Source organism: Spermophilus citellus (genome assembly GCF_964194105.1).
Source record: "Spermophilus citellus genome assembly, chromosome: 19".
In the NCBI taxonomy this organism is placed as follows: domain Eukaryota; kingdom Metazoa; phylum Chordata; class Mammalia; order Rodentia; family Sciuridae; genus Spermophilus; species Spermophilus citellus.
The window spans coordinates 15,804,796-15,821,254 of NC_138201.1; the positions used below are offsets into that span (position 1 = coordinate 15,804,796).

Genomic DNA, 16,459 nt, shown 5'->3' on the forward strand with positions numbered 1-16,459 from the left:
CCCCTCGCCTCTCATATTTATAGCCACCTCCTGACTCCACCTGGCCTCTGAGGGAGGCTCCACCCTTTCTAGAACCTTTTTTCTGTACATCCTCCCTTCCCTGAGCCCTGCTTTTTCTACAGGTCCTGTCACACACTCCTCTTTGAGCTCGATTTTGTTCTGGGTGACCATGGACAAGTGGCTATCCGTCCTTGAAAGGAATCTGTAAAATGGGAACCAATGTGTACTCGCCAGAACTGGGCTATGAGGAGGATTAAATGAGGTCCTCATTCTGAAATTGTAATGGCTAATGTCTGGGAAGAGCCTACAGTGCACTAGACACACATAAACTCAGTTAATTCCTACTACAACCCCAGGATGGGTGAATGGTTGTTACCATGTCTGTGTTGCAGAGGACGAAACAGAAGCACAGAAAGGTTAAGCAACTCACCTAAGTTTGCACAGCTAGCTGAGATTCAAACCAGACTCTAGAGTCTACACATTGAACTTGGCACAGAGTGGGTCCTCAGTCATACAATAGATTTGCCATCACTTGTTTCCTGCCTTTGGGGTCTCCTTAATGACTTAAGCACATTGCTCACAGTCTGCAACAAAGTGCCTGGGGTGGGAACAAATAAGGAAGGTCAAGTGCAGGTCACGGACATAGTCCGGTCAAGATAGTCCTCTCAAGGAAGTGACCAAGAATGTGGCTAATGAGGGAGCTCAGCAGACCGGGATGAGAATCACAGCTGGGAAGGGTGCCCTTTGACAGAGGGGGATGCTGAGGCCCAGAAAAGAGCAAAGAGGTCAGGCGTCCGGCAGGGAGAGGTGCTGGGGCTGCAGGAGCGGGGAACTCTGTCCTGGCCCTCACCCCACCCCGCCTTCTTTCACCCTGGAATCCAAAGGGGAAAACCATCCAGCACATTTTTTCATATAAAGGTTTTGGGAACTTGTATGCATTGTCCCATGAATGGGTGCAGCTGTGAAAGAGGATTCAAGAGGGAGAAGGAATATTGACCGTTTGGACATGTGCTCCGTGTGCAGCACTGGGCCAGGCATGTTGGAGGAGTCACTTATTCACTCAACAAACACCTCCACACCAACAGCTGGTGTGACTGCTTTATACGGGGAACTCCTGCTCCAGGACACTCAGCCGCAAGTGGGCCAATGCAGGGGCTTTCGCTTACCCCCGTGGGTGCAGGGACAGCCCGCACTCCCTTAGCCACACAGATCTGGCTGCACCCTAACCTCATGGCACATCCTCACCCTGATAAGGTAAGAAGGAGCAGCAGGGAACCTGCCCTGTCTTTCTTTCTTCTCTAAATTCAGCCCTAAGATAAAACTGTTTTCAAATTCAAATGAAGCTCCGAGCCTTGGTGGTTTGGGGATCATGGAATTGAGAGAGGTGTCCGGCTGCTTGCCCTTACCCAGAAAATTGATGGCCGACCCTGATTTAATTAGCTTTTTCTTACAGTGATTTAAGGAAGCCTGTAATTAGCCCAGGGCCCGCAGGGAGAGGCTGGGGTGTTGGAGCCAGCACTGGTGCAGGCGGCAAGGGAGGGGCGGGGGCTGCTTTTAAGAGGAGACTCCGGGCCTTGCCAGGTGATGGAGGTTGGGGGGACACCAGCTGCCAAGTGTGTGGAGAGAAACCTTAAATACATGCAGCAGGAGAGGCAGGGGCTGGAGGGGAAGGGGGTTGGCTTGTAAACTGTGCCTTTGCATTTTGTTCTGTATGGGACCAGGTTATGTGGCCTACGAGACTTCTGCGTCCCCACCCCACAGCAGATTCAGAGGGTGGCAATTAGACTAGGTCACTGCAGATAAAGTCTGGGAGGCCTTTACCATGGCTGAGAGGACCTCTCCCATGCCAGGGCTTTCCAGCTAGTCATGGGGACCTGTTCCCCGTTTTGAGAAGCTTCTAGAACAGGGTATACATTGCATGCAGGGTAAGTGGCCATTAGCCAGGCATTGGACAAGGTCTTGCCTGAGACCCTTGGCAGCTCTGGGCTTCAAGGCCACATGATCTCCAAAAGGACAGAGCCGGTTTGAATGTGGCTTGTCCCTACCAAAAAAACTCACAATACAGGTTGATTCCTAAGTGTAGCTGCATGGGAGGTGACCTGGGTCATGCGGACAGAGCCTGCAGGAGTGGGTGAATGGCTTTCTCCCCAGAGCAAGTTCTTGCTCCTGCTGGGTCAGGTGCCACACACGCAGGTTGTTTAAAGCAAGCAACTCCACATTCTGCCTCATTCTCACACACCCCTTGCCCTTCCGCTTTCTGCCATGAATTACTCTGCACAAGGTCCTTGCAAGATGTGGCTGACCAATCTTGGACTTCCCAGCCTCTAGAACCATGAGCCAAAAGAAACTCCTTTTTTAAAAAAAAAAAATTAATTAGTGATAGCACCAAAAAATGGATCAAGACAAGCAGATTGTCCCTCTGGGCCTGAAGGCCCTGCAGGCAAACTGCACCCCCCATCCTCAGGGGGAAGCCGAGACCATCCCACCTTGTAGGAAATTCACCTTGACCCTGGAGGCATCAGAAAAGCACCATAAAGAATCAGTTGACCCGGGATTCAGGACCGGGTAGATTATCAGCCATGAACTTTCAACTTGCAAACTTTCACAGCCAGGAATAAAGCTGGTGGTGGCATTATCGATGATGGACAGGTAGCTTTGGGCCCCGAGGGCCCTTTATTCCTTCTTTCAGAGTGATTTGTCTCTTGATGCTCATTTCTGAGCTGTTCTGTGGGTGCTGTTAATAACCCCACCATGTCCAATTAGAAGCAGTGAGAGTGTGGGCACCACGGGAGGGGACTACAGGAGCCCTGTGAAACGCCACCCTTGGAGGTGGAGATACCCCAGGTACTTGTATCGTGTCATCTGAGATACAAAGGCCAACTGATTGGGAACTACTTGGGAAATTAGTCTGAATGAGATTAGAGAAGCCAGATGTGGCCACAGGCCACACTTGGAAGGAACAACAGCATTTGCTGCTGCCACTTGCAGAATCCCTACTATGTGTCAAAGAACATGCCAGGTGCTTCCACATCCATCATCTCTAATTCCCACCATGGCCCTGCTAGGGAGGCAAATGTTGGCCCGTTTATAGAAGAGGAAACAGAGGATCAGACTATTTAGCCAGAAAGAGCAGAGGTTGGATTTGAACCCATCTGTCGGGCCCCAGGGCCTGTGTCCTTCCACACCTCACCAAGGCAGGGAGGCAGGGCTGGGATTAAAGGATAGGAGGATGCAGTGGGAGGCTCGAGAGGAAAGCGAATGTGAAATTGAGTTTGTTGAACATGTGCTGCGTTCTTCCTGTGAGCTAGGCCACCAGATCAAAGTGCCCTCTCGCAGCTCCGGGCCCAGTGTGCCTGCAGCGCTGAGCACCCTTGACCTGTCTCTGTCCCAGTGTATGTGTGCCGCCAAGTCCTGCTTGCTAGCCTTCTCTTTCTGGGTTCAGCGGTGAGGCCTTCTCCCCAGGGCCCCTTGCTGGGTTTCTACTCCCCCCTGACTCCCTACAGGGTCTGCCACCCCAGCCTTGGGCCTGGTACTATTGTCATGAATGTCTTTGGACCCACAACTTTGCTTCTTCTCAGCTGCTCACCCCCTCTCATACTAACAAACATCTATATGAGGCTCAGAGATGTTAACTAGCTGGCTTAAGGCCACACAGCTAGTGAATAGAAGGCCTGGGATTAGCTCCCACACCAGGCTGCGGTCTCCCCTGTGGCCATCAAATCCGACTCCCTCTGCCGCTCGCCATCCCAATGGCATTTACTGGCTTTAAGCACAGGCCAGGCTGAAGCCAGCACTGTGCTTGTCACCTGGAGGCAGGTGATGAATTTTGGAAGCCTTCCAAGAAAGAGACACAAAATGACTTCTCTTGGTGGCTTCTTGCTGCCAAAATGCACTGAACCCCAAACAGGAGCAGGCCTCCAAAGGACTCATGGTGACACTGTCCATTTGGCTGGGATTTGCAGCTGACAGGGCACTTTCCAAGTCACTACCTCTTGGAGCCCCATGGCAGCCCTGGGTGGGCATCCTGAGCCTCCGTTTACAGATGAGGGGGCTGGGGACTCCGAAAGGTACTGGGGCTTGCTCAAGGTCACGTTCACACATGGTGGGGGGATGACCTTGGATGCATCACAGTTCTCCATCAGCAAGCATGGAGATGATGCTGGCTTCCCAGGACTGCTCCGGGGGACACAGGAGACGGGGGGAGGTCTGGAACAGGGCCTGACCTGTGAGAGGAGCCCCACAGCTGGCACCTCTGACTCTGCCGACAGACGGAAGGACACAAACGTGGAGAGTAAAGAAAGGCCAGAGAGAGAGATTCTCCAACGGTGGCTTGTGCAAACAGGAAGGCTGGCAGCTGCTGGCACTGGTCACGGTGGCCACTTCTTAACAGTCTAATCCTCTACATGTGTCGTCCCATTATGTCCTCATCATAAGCTGTAGGAGGTGGTTTGATCTTGATTCCCATTCTCCAGATGGGAAAACGGAGGCACGGACAGGGGAAGTCAGTGGGAACCAAAGATCAGTTTTGCCACAGAATAGAAAAAGCAGCTCAAGGGCAGAATATGATGAACCTATAAATTAACCCTCTCCCCTGCAAAATACCCACCCCAAACTTCTGGACCTGCCTCTTTTCTTTCCTCAACTTCTCCAGCCACCTCCTTTATGACAGAACTCAACACCAGCTGCTCCCTGGCAGGCCACCTTGGCCACCTCTGCTCATGGGAAATGCTGAGGTCCGGGAATCCCTTGGAATCCTGGTTCCCAATCTTCCAACCTAGGACTGGGGGTGAAGCTTGGGCTCTGGAATCTGTCCTATGATTCTGGAAGTGGTGGAGAGCCTTTGATGCAGGGTGTGAATGGCGTCTGGTGAATTTACATCCTCCTTCAAGTATGCTATTTGGAAGATTCTGGTCAAAGGTCAGTGATAAGTGGGGATCAGTGGGGATCTCCCGTGAGGAGATCTGGCCGTGGAGCAGAGGGGGTCTGGTAGACTTGTTGCTGGCCCCACTACATGGTCAAATACAGTAGGGTCTGAGCTTTTCTCTCTGGGCCTCAGTTTCCTCTTCCTTAAAATGTAGAAAAAAAGAAAACGAAAAGGAAGCCAAGTGGCAGGGCTAGACTGGAGTAGAAGCTGCAAACGAGCCACTTGTGAGAGCAGCCAGCTTAAAATAAATTTGTTTGTTTTGCTCAGAGCTTAAAATAAAATTGAATTAAATGCCAATGTTTAAAAATTGGAGGACTGTGCCGAGGAACCCAGATTTCTAGCTTCTCTTAAAATATTGTCAAGGCTGCCCACCCTGGAGTTGGCTGGGGGTGGCGGAGGTCACAGAAATGGGCATCGGGTCATCAGGGTTTCCCTTCTTGTCCCACTTCATTAGGGACAGCATCTCCCCTGGCCTCAGGGTGGGGGAGCTCCTAGTGCCTGAGTCTCCAGCTGTCCTGAACGTGGGGTCCCTCAACGGAGGAGCTGATGTGGCATCAAACCTTCCCCAGGCATTTCCTGAATGTTCACTCTCTGCAGGGTGGCTCTGGATGGGGGGCTACAGCCCCAAGCACTCTATACACACCAACCAACCACTTCATCTCCCAACCTCTGAGGAGAGTACGCTTGTCATCACACCCATTGCACAGATGAGGACACAGAGGCATGGAGAGGTTAACCCACATGCCCAAGGTCACATCATCAATAAGTTGTGGCACTGGGATTTGAACCCTGGCAGCCTGGTTCCCAAATGTGTGCTATCACTGTTATGGGATGCTGTTCCCCTTCCCCCTCTTTTTTTTTTTTCCAACTTTTGTCTCTCAATATGGAAAGAAAATCATCAACCTCCCCAGCCCTCGTGCCCTGCTCTGTTGGTTATGACTTCTCCCCGTCACACGTCAATTGACTCCTTTAATCTTCTCAGTAGCCACATAAGGCCTAGGTTCTACCATCATCCATGTTTTAAAATGGGGAAATTGAGGCACGTGTTGGAGGCTATGTGGCCAGAGGTGGCAGAGCCAGGACTGAACCACCCTCTCACTCCCCTGTTTCCCCCCTTCATGTCTTCCTTTCTCCATTTCTTTGTTTACCCCTCGTCCAACACTCAGCTGAGGCTCCATGCCAGGGCCACCCTTGTGCTGGTATCACAGTCACCCAGACACCTACAATACGCTCCCAGATGCAGCTTCACGGAGCAGGCTGGGGTGGAGGGCGGGAGCCTGCTCCCAGAACAGGAAGTGCCCCTGGACACTCCCTCTGGGGCCAAGGCCAGCGGGAGAACTGGTTTCCAACTCACAGTTCTGCAGAGTCCAAGAGGTGGTCAGAGAAGGGAAGTCAGGGAGCCCCTGACAGCTGCCTGCAGGGTGAGATCCAGCCAGCACTGTCAGACCTGGGGAGGCCCCAGCAGTCCCCACCCATACCCACCCTTTACAGCTGGAGCCTGGACCCAACTTTTGATCCTGGATCTGCCACTGAACTACTGTGTGGCCCTGAGTAAGAACTCCCCCTTTCTGGACCTCAGTTTACCCATCTGTAAAATGAGGGCATTAAGTCACTGGAGGACGCAAAGTGGCTGCTTGAAGGCCAGATCCAGCTCGTGGATGTACTCTGCTTGGGTATTTGCAGAACTGTTTTTTGGGGTTTTTTTTTTTTAAATCAACTTTTGGTTTTAGAACAGCTTTAGATATACTAAAATACTGTGAAGATACTACACAAAGCTCCTATCTACCCATATCTAGTTTCCACAGTAGTATGTTTCTCATGATTAATGAATCAATATCAATACATTATTATTAACAAAAATTAACATTTCATTCAAATTTCCTATGCTTTTACCTAGCGTCCTTTTACTTTCCTGAGTTCCCATGTTATAGTTAGTCATCATGTCTACTTAGGTTCCTCTTGCCTGTGACAGTTTTGCAGAAGACTTTTTTTTCAATTAAATTTGATTACCTCAGAAGAAAAGTTTTGGGCTAGTAAAAATATTTGTATTTGTGTGGTGGTTACACAGGCTCAAATGCATGGAAAATCATCAAGTGGTTAATGCGAGATTAGGCACTTACCCACTTTAATCATGTCTCAATTAAAAAAAATGATGGAGCTGGATGCAATGGTGCATGCCTAATAATCCCAGCAACTGAGGAGGCTGAGGCAGGAGGATCACAAGTTCAAGACCAGCCTTAGCAACTTAGCGAGGCCCTAAGCAAATTAGTAAGACCCTATCTCAAAAAAACAAAAACAAAAACAAAAAAAACCCCAAAGAACCAAAAAACAAAACAAAACAAAAAAGGTTGGGGATGTAACTCAGTGGGAAAGTGCCCTTGGGTTAAATCTCTGGTCCCCTCCACTCTCCCAAATGATTGACTCTCCAAATAGCTACACTCCCTATTGTATTCTGCTCAGAATTGATCATCACTTTGTATCATCTGCTTGGTGCCTATAGTTACCCTGCTGCATATTAAGAAGGCTCTTCTAGTTTACTCAGCCATAAAACGGATATAGTAACATCTTCTACCTAATCAGCCTGAGGTGGAGATGAAACGAGATAATGTGTTAACAGTTCTTAGCCTAGTGCCTGGTCCACACTCAGTGTCCATTAAATGGGGATGATTATGAGTATTGCTTGTTATGTGGTAGCAGTATTAAAACAGGTGCTCTCCTGCTGGGTGTGGTGGTGCCGGTCTGTAATCCCAGTAACTCAGGAGGTTGAGGCAGGAGGATCAGAAGTTCAAGGTCAACATTAGCAAGGCAGGGAGACCCTGTCCTGGCTGGAGTGAAGTGCTGTGCTTTGAGAAAGAGGCTGAAATAGGCCAGGTAGGGTGGCACACACCTGGAATCTCAGTGGCCAGGGAGGCTCATGCAGGAGGATCATAAGTTCAAGGCCAGCTTCAGCAACTTAGTGAGACTCTGGGCAACTTAGGGATACCCTGTCTTAAAATAAAAAGGGCTAGGAATGTGGCTCAGTGGTTAAGCACCCCTGGGTTTGATCTCTGGTACAAAACAAAAAACAAAAAAAAATAATAATAAAAATAAATAAATAAGATGGGTGCTTCTCCCAAGGTTTCTTCCTGCTCCCCCTGTCTTGCCTCCTCATGTTCCTCTGTCCTTCAAGACCCTTTAAGATGACCCCCAAATCTGCCCCTATGTCCAGGGAAGCTGGTGGAAGTTGGGGTCCCATTCTTCCCCTTTTAAGGAGCCTGTTGGGGTGCAAGGAGCCCTGCCCAGACCCCTGTCACCAAGAGCTGCATCCTGCTCCCTCAGAGACTTCCCCCAGCCAAGGACACAGCAGGTGCCTGGAGGGCCTTCATACGGCTGCTCTGGAAACCATGGGGACAAGGTAACTCCCCACCTGGGCTCTCGGCTGGCCCAACTTTTGGGGGCGATGCTGGCTTTCTCTGTGTGGCACCCCCAGGACCTAAGCCCAGAACCAATGAGTTCAGACAGCGATGAGTTTCCAGATGTTCAAAGACCTCTTGCAAGGATAACACCAAGAAGGACAAACAGCTGCCTATAATAACAGCTATGTAGCAGGGCAATCGAGATCAGTAAGGGCCAAAGGAAGGGGTAGGACTGGGTCCTGTCTTGCCTGCTGACTCGCTGTGTGACTGGGGGCAAGCCCCTGCCCTCTCTGAATCTCCCTTTCCTAATAACAATAAGAGCAAACAGTAACCATGGTGACAGTCATGACAATGATAGGGCCACAGTAACTCCTGATTTAAGTTCGAGGTATGGAATAAGCCCACAGTGTGTGCAATATCATTTCTCCTTACAAGTACCCTGTGAGATGGTCCTGTAATTATCTGCATTTCACTTATGAAAACATAAGTGAGGTCAGAGGGTGAGAATTTGTCTGTCTTCCCAGCTGACAGATTTGCAGACACAAGATTCAGACACTGGTCTGTTGGACTTACAGTGTGAGACCTTAACCTGGGCCCCACCTCTGGAGTTGCACCTGGAAACCTGGCAGGTCACTTGCAGGGTTTCTGAATGTGCCTTCGCATAGGGATCTCACAGACTGTCCCTGGGGGGGGGGAGCGGCTCTTCATCAGTATCCATAGAGCCAGTCTGGACTGGGTCTCCCCCTCCACCCCTCCTCACCGCAGGACACAAAGCTTCGTAGGTCTCTCCCCTCATGCCATGTTTCATCTCAGCCACGCACCTTCACTAGAGACCCAGGCTCCTGAGGGGACCAGCCAGCCCACGATCCCAGCCTCTCATACCTGGGCCAGAGATGGTGGCAGATCCAATGGTGTCCCCTCTGGGATCCAGGCGACAGACAAAAAAACCCACACTCTAACCTCTCGGCTTCAGTTCCACCAACCACTGCGGAAGTCTGCCGCCTATGGCTACACCCTGTGAAGTGGCCACTGGGTCCGGGTCCAGCTGCCAGCCGGGCTGCCTCCCTCTCTGGCCTGGAGAACAGCAAGGAGGGGAGAGGCCAGGGTGGCGAGAGGCGGGGGAGCATGGCTGGTCACCAGGGGCTGTGGGCTTGCCTCCACAGTGCCATGACAAAAGGGTGTCTCTGCCAAGTCAACGTGAACAGTGGACATGTCTCTGTGTCCTCAGCTTCCTCCTGGGCCACTGTTCACCTGCTCACGAGGCCCTGATCCTATCAGCGACGCTCTGGCCTCAGTCCTGCTTACCTGGAAATTCTTTTGTTCCGAGGACTCCCTGTACAGATGGCTGGGGAAGGGTCGCCCTGGAAACCAGGAGTGCATCTGGCCCAACCCAAGAAGATTTCTGATGAAAAGGGACGAGTGGGGGTGAATGGCTGGCCAGAGGCCAGGCCTGGAGAGCAGGAGCACCCTGGCCCAACAGCTGGGAAGGTAGCCTCCCCCAGGAAGCCTCTCGGAACAATCTCCACCCACCCCATCGCTGGCCCCATGATTCTCCTTGCTTCTTCCCTTATAAGAGGCCCTGGCTCTTTCTGTTTATTGACAACAGGAAGAAAACATCCTTCACGTAGAGTGACAGGTCCCTTCTTCACCATTCCTGGGGAAAGAGCTAGTTCCATGGAGGCTGTAATCCCCCTCTGTATTGATTTTTTCAAACATTTCAGGTATAAAGAACTTGCCCCTGACTATTTCCTTGCTCTCACATGAATTGATATTTTGCTAATCACAACTCCTAGTCGACAAACAGAACATCTAGGTGGCAGACACGAGATCAAGTTAACGCGGGTCCTCCTCCACTTCCCAGCCCCAGGCTTTTAAAAAATCAAGAACTATGTAATGTTTTGAACGACCAACAATAAAAAAAGAAAAAATAAAATAAAAATAAATAAAAATAAAAATAAAAATGTGACTGAAACCAGAGACCACGGTGATGTCTTCTCCTCCAATGCAGCCTGTCTAGGAGCTATGAGGGTGATTGCTTAGGGGTGATCCCTGGATGGCCACACGAGGTCTCAGTTATGTGCCTGGACTCATCATTTTCAAGTTACACTGGATTTTCTCCACTGTTTTTGACTTCACCTCTTGCAGTCACTCCAAGATGCACTGTGTACCTGCTTCTGCTGGCGAACTTTCCACCCTATGAGTTTATAATGTAATCCATCTCGAGAGAGCTCCTTGTGCTTTCTCTGCAAGTAGTGAGCACCTGCTGTATGAATGTCAGGGGGTAGGGGTACAGAGATAAGCAGGACATAGATTCTGTGCTCAGGGAGGGACAGAAGCGCATAAAGACACTGACATTCACCCATGTGCTCAGAGAGGTTAGGTCTGTTCCTCTGGGTCACACAGCTAGGAGGAAGTGGGGCACCAGTTTAAAGTCAGGCATCTTTGAGGATAAGGTCGAAGGCTCTTTCCAGGGCCGAATGCCTCCTGGGGGAGTTTACAGTCTAATAGGAGAGAATGTAATTCTCCAAAACTAAACTAAAACAATCTGAAATATCCTACAACCAAGACCTATCTGAAGAGCTATAGGGACAAGGGAAAGAATGATAAATTTTTCATGAGGTTACAAGTGACATGGGGATGTTGGGCCTTCCGTTTGGAAGCCCTAAGAAACCAGAGAGCACGCATGCAGATGGAACTGTGCTACGGTAGGAGCTGCAGGTTCAAGAACGGACTTTGCCAGCTTAGCTCCTTGCCACACCCTCCCGTGCCACCACTTGGAATGAGGTCCCTGCTGCTGGGATCAGCCAGAAGGAAATGGAGAAGTGACCAGGCAGAGAAAACGCCTAGCAGTGGTCTGCTGCTGAGCAGACCTTGGTTCCTTCTAGGGGGATCCTGCAGGGTTTAGGATGTTGGCTCATAGAGGGAAGCTGGGTTCCCTTCTGGTTCTCCCCCTGATGCCAAGGAGGGCAGCCTTTGGCTCCAGGCAAGCCCGGGCTGACAGCAACGCCCTCCTGGGAGACCCCACTGCACTCAGGTGCAGCAAACAATTTTGAGCATTTCCCTTCCAGCCCCCATGGCAGCCCGAGGCAGGGGGACGCTGACTCAACATAGAAGGAGAACAGAAGTGAGTCTCATCCCAGAAGGAGAGCTGAGTGAATGGCAAAAGGGAGTCGGGGCTCCCTCATGGTCCTCAAAGCACCTGGGAAGGGCATTTTTCCTCCTTCAGGAAAACAAAGACAGGGAGTGACTCTGGAAGGAAGACTTGTTCCCTCACCTTTTGAAGACCACTTGCTGGAGCCTGGTGGCCCCAGCACCCACATGTCTGACATCAGCAAGTTGCATGCCTACCTGTCCCATGGCCATTCAGCTTGTGACCATCTTGAGCTAAGCCCTTGGATTCCCGTGTATTCCCCGGAACCCAGTACACAGGTGTGTTAAGAAAGTGCTTGGGTTCAAACCTACTGCTCTTCATGTAAGATCATGATTGGCTCAAGAGACCCAGGATGGGGCTAGGGTTGTGGCTCAGTGGTAGAGCACTTGCTTAACACGTGTGAGGCACTGGGTTCGATCCTCAGCACCACATATAAATAAATTAAATAAAGGTGTTGTGTCCATTTAAAACTAAAAATATTTTTTAAAAAAGACCCAGGCTGGAGTTGGTGAGGGCCAAGTATTGATGGGCATCTCCTGGAAACTGGGGCATCTGTGATTTTGAGAGGAGCACTGCTTTTTTTTTTTTAAAAAAAGAGAGTGAGAGAGGAGAGAGAGAGAGAATTTTTAATATTTTATTTTATTTTTTAGTTCTCAGCAGACACAACATCTTTGTTGGTATGTGGTGCTGAGGATCGAACCCGGGCCGCACGCATGCCAGGCGAGCGTGCTACCGCTTGAGCCACATCCCCAGCCCGAGCACTGCCCTTTTGAAAAATGATGGAAAATATCCTTCAAGTCTATTTGAGGATCTCCATGTCATGAGTGAATGGGTGGCTCATCCTTTCAGCTTCAAACAATTACGATAGTGTCAGGGATTGAATCGCCATCCCATGTTGGAGTTGAAACCCCTAGCACCTCAAAATGTGACCTTACTTGCAAATAGGGTCTTTAGCATTAATCAAGTTAAAATGAGGCCATTAGGGTGGGCCCTAACCTGAAATGACTGGTGTTCTTATAAAAAGAGGAAATTTGGACACAAATATGCAGAGGCAAGATGACACGAAGGCAGGGGACTGGAGAGCCGCATCTATGAGCCAAGGAAGGCCAAAGATGGCCAGGAAACCACCAGAAGCTAGAAGAGAGGCTCAGAATAGATTCTGACACCCCACTGACACCTTGATCTCAGACTTCAAGTCTCCTGAACGGTGAGACGGCACATTTCAGTTACGTCAAGCCCCTCGGTTCATGATCCTGTGTTACAGCAGCCCTGGGAAACTAATTTGGACAGCAAGCTCTTTTCCCTGTGCTGTACGGCTGAAAGAGACCAACAAAGTCCCAGAAGAAAGAAGCCTCTGGGGTCCTCCCGATTCAAGGTGATCATCCCCACTGCGGACCACCAGGAGAACAAGAGCCACTGAGCAGCCAATAGTCTAGGGCCCGTCTGGGCACATCATATTTTCTCTTCCCACCTTATCCTTCCAATACTGTCAAGTGGGAGTGCTCATCACTCCCATTTAAAAAAAAAATACAGAGGAGCAGAGGAGACAGAGGAGTATTTAAATAACTTGGGCTAGGACAATGCAGGCAGGACCTGCACCTGGCAAGGTGAGATGTGTGTTGGGCCACACCACCTCTGCATGAAGGCAGGGGACTGGAGAGATACAAGGACAGAAGCCACGCAGGACAGCTACAGGTCCTTCCCAGAGGCTCAGGGTGTTGGCGCCACATCTTTGCTCTGTCCCCCTGTATTTTAGACTATGAGACTCTCTGGCCAGGGAGAGGCTGTGTTTTCCTGGTTTCTCTCACTGAGAAACAACACTGCAGGGAAATAGCCAAACTCTCTGCGAGGATAAGCTGTTAAAGAATCATCAAGTACTTTAAAAGCCCTGATTCGAGCAAATTTTCATCTTGCACAAAGCACTGCCATGTATGTGGCCTACAGCACAACCACTCAGGTGGGAATTCTAGTCATTCCTCTGTACCCACAGGCTCCACGTCACGGATTCAACTAAGTGGGAATCAAAAATGTATTTCAACCAAGTGGAAATCAAAAATATATTTAAAATGTTGCATATGAACTGAACGTGCACATATTTTTTTCTTGTCATTATTCCCTAAACAATTTGGTATAGCAACGATTCACACAGCATCTGCATTGTATAAAGTATTATTGATTGTCTAGAGATGAGTACACTGGAGGACGGGTGTAGGTTTCATGCAAATACTAGGACATTTTACATAAGAGACTTGAGCATCCACAAGTTCTGATAACCTTGGGTGGGAGGCATTGGAAGGGGTCCAGGAACCCATCCCCTTTGTCTGTATTTGAAGGAGTGACGCGTTGCTTTGTGAACTATCCTTAGTTGTGATTGCCCGATACATCACTCTGATGTGGAAATTCTGCCAAATGGAACTTATTTACAAGGAAGGACGCCTGCAATTTTTACCTAGACGGGTTTTCTACTGCGGATGTTTTAGGTGATATTCTGGCACAGAGTTGGAGTAAAACATTTTCCACAAATGTTTTCTGACTCAACTCATCTTGCAGTTCATTTTTTTTTTCCTCTGGATGCTCCTCTTGGCAGAGATGGAATTTCTCAACTCCCTTGTCAGGAGATTATCTTTCCAATCAAATTGTGTTGATGTTGGATAATCTGTAAAGACCCTACTTCCAAATAAGGTCACATCGTAAGGCTCCAGGGAGGACAACTCAGCCGTTCCAGACTCTCTCGTGGCTCCTGGTGGGTGTGTGGGGGGGTCTGCTCCCACCCCACACTCCAGATCCTCAGGGACCACCCAGAAGGGCTGCTGCTCAATGCCTGCTAGATGGGCGAGTGGCCTTGACCCAGACTTGGACACGGAGACAGAACTGATTCAGATGATCAGTTCCTGCACTCCGCTGCATTTTGCTAAAAACCTAGACTCCAGAGCCAGACTCTGCCTGGGATGAAAGCCCCTGTGCCTCAGTTTATCCCCCTGTAAAATGGGGATCGTAGTCACAAGGCTGTAGTGAGGACTAACTGATGTGTTTTTAAACACTTAGATCAGGGCCTGGCATGTAGCAGGTACTGTATTAAGTGACCTCTCTGGTTATTTGTGCCACTGCTGCTTTTGTTATTATGAATTCAATTAGCCAACACGGATTGAGGACCATATGTGTGGAGTCAGCTGAACAGGGTTCAAATCTCAACTGTGCTACTTCTTTGCTGAGTGACCCTGGACATTTGTCTTAACCACTCTGTGGCCTGGTTTCTTCCTCTGTGAAATGGAAATAATAAAACTACAGATGTCATAGGCTGGGGTGAGGATAGGGTTCTCGTTGCAGAGTGAGTACTAGTATCTCCTAGACACTATTCCTATGACTGATACTGCTGAGACTGTGAGGGATACTCCAGCCGCCCTGGGAAAACCTAAGGTCACCTTGAGGCCTAGGATGGGTTCACCATGGCTGGATATACATCTGAGGCTGGAAGGACATTCATGGGGTCAGGTGGCTCCTCTTATGTGCCCCTGAATTCTCTCTGCTCACCACCAGAAACCTAGACCTAGAGCTGTGACTGGCCCTTCATGGTGACCACGTGGCCTGTGTCCTCTGCCAGCTGCAAAGGGATGCTCCTCATACATTCATCAGCTTCACTGCTGCGTATCAGTTACAATCCAGCTTTTCACAGGAGCCCTGTGTGCCCTGCCCCTCACCACATGCCCACTCCTCTGCCCACATGGCCTGTCAGTCCTGCATACCCCTCTCCAGCCCCGCTGCCCTCCTCTCTGTTCCTCCCAACCCCCCCCCACTGTTCTTGGAGCCTTTACATCTGCAGCAATGTCCTCCCCAGACCCAAGACCCCTGCATGTTGGCTGCTCTACCATCCAGACCTCTCGCCAAATGTCCCGTCTTTGGCCACCTGCCACTCCACCCTGCTTACTTTCTTTGAAAAGCTTATCACACCTTGAAGCTGCCTTCTGTATTTATGGAATCACAGTCTGCAGGGTTGTCACCGCCATGAGGACAGGGTCTCATTTGCTCTTTTAATGCAAGGGCACCCAGAGAGGGATAAAAGGCAGACAATGACTGTACACAGAGGTGCTCAAGAACACTCAAGAACAAACAAATGGGAAGCCCTGCTTTCAAGCATCCTTTAGAGAGAAGACAACACAACCTTATTCTATAATAAAACAGGTTGCACTCAACGGTGAAATTCCACCATGTGGTTGCCACCAACCGGGGACAAACTCATGAGGAGACCTTCAATCCATCTCAGGAGACAGAGAAGGGACCTGCCACCTCCTCCCTCTGTGGATGGCTGTAGATAGCTCTCCTCGACCTCCTTCCTCACCCACGCCTGCCAAAAACTGCTGGGTTTAGACGCCCATCTTTCTGTTCTGTATTATCAATTGTTTAATATTCAAGAGATGGCATTAAATAAATATGTGAGCAATTATATCATGTGTTTGAAAACAATCTGGTTAGTCCCAAAGTGCTTGGGCGAGAAATCAAACTTCATAGAGGCAAGAGGTCTGGGTGATCTCTGAGGGAGGAGGAGAGGCACGGCAGCCTGCAGGCCTGCTCCTTCCTGGTTCTGCTCTGGGGTTACTCTGTTCAGGCAGGAGCAGGGGCAGGTGGAAGTCTGCTGTATCTTCACAGTCAGAATCTCACAGTTGCATCCTGGATGCAAAGTTGCTACTTGGGGTCTCAGTTTACTCATCTGTGTAAAGGGTCAATTACATCTACTGGGGGAAGGGCAGGTGCTGGGAGGATGTTCTTAAGGAAGATAAGTTGGATCTGATGCTGGAGATGAGTGGTACAAGCTCTGGTTCCTGATATACCATCATACAGCAAGGTGGGTGGAGCGAGGTAAAAACAGGCCAAAAAGGAAGGGCTTCAGGAACACATAAAAAGACACAGTTGGTTCTAGCAAAGGGCCAGGGAAATCTCATGGAGCTGCCATGTGTGCTAGTTCTGCAAGGTGAATGGCATTTTGACCCCAGG

The 16,459-nt window shown here is 49.8% G+C and overlaps 1 protein-coding gene across 1 annotated transcript in view; it reads right to left on the reverse strand.

Annotated features, from left to right (window-relative positions):
- ATP2B2 (ATPase plasma membrane Ca2+ transporting 2) overlaps positions 1-16,459 on the reverse strand; it is a 207,140-nt gene that overhangs the window by 170,887 nt on the left and 19,794 nt on the right. The gene's annotated exons all lie outside the window — the stretch shown is intronic.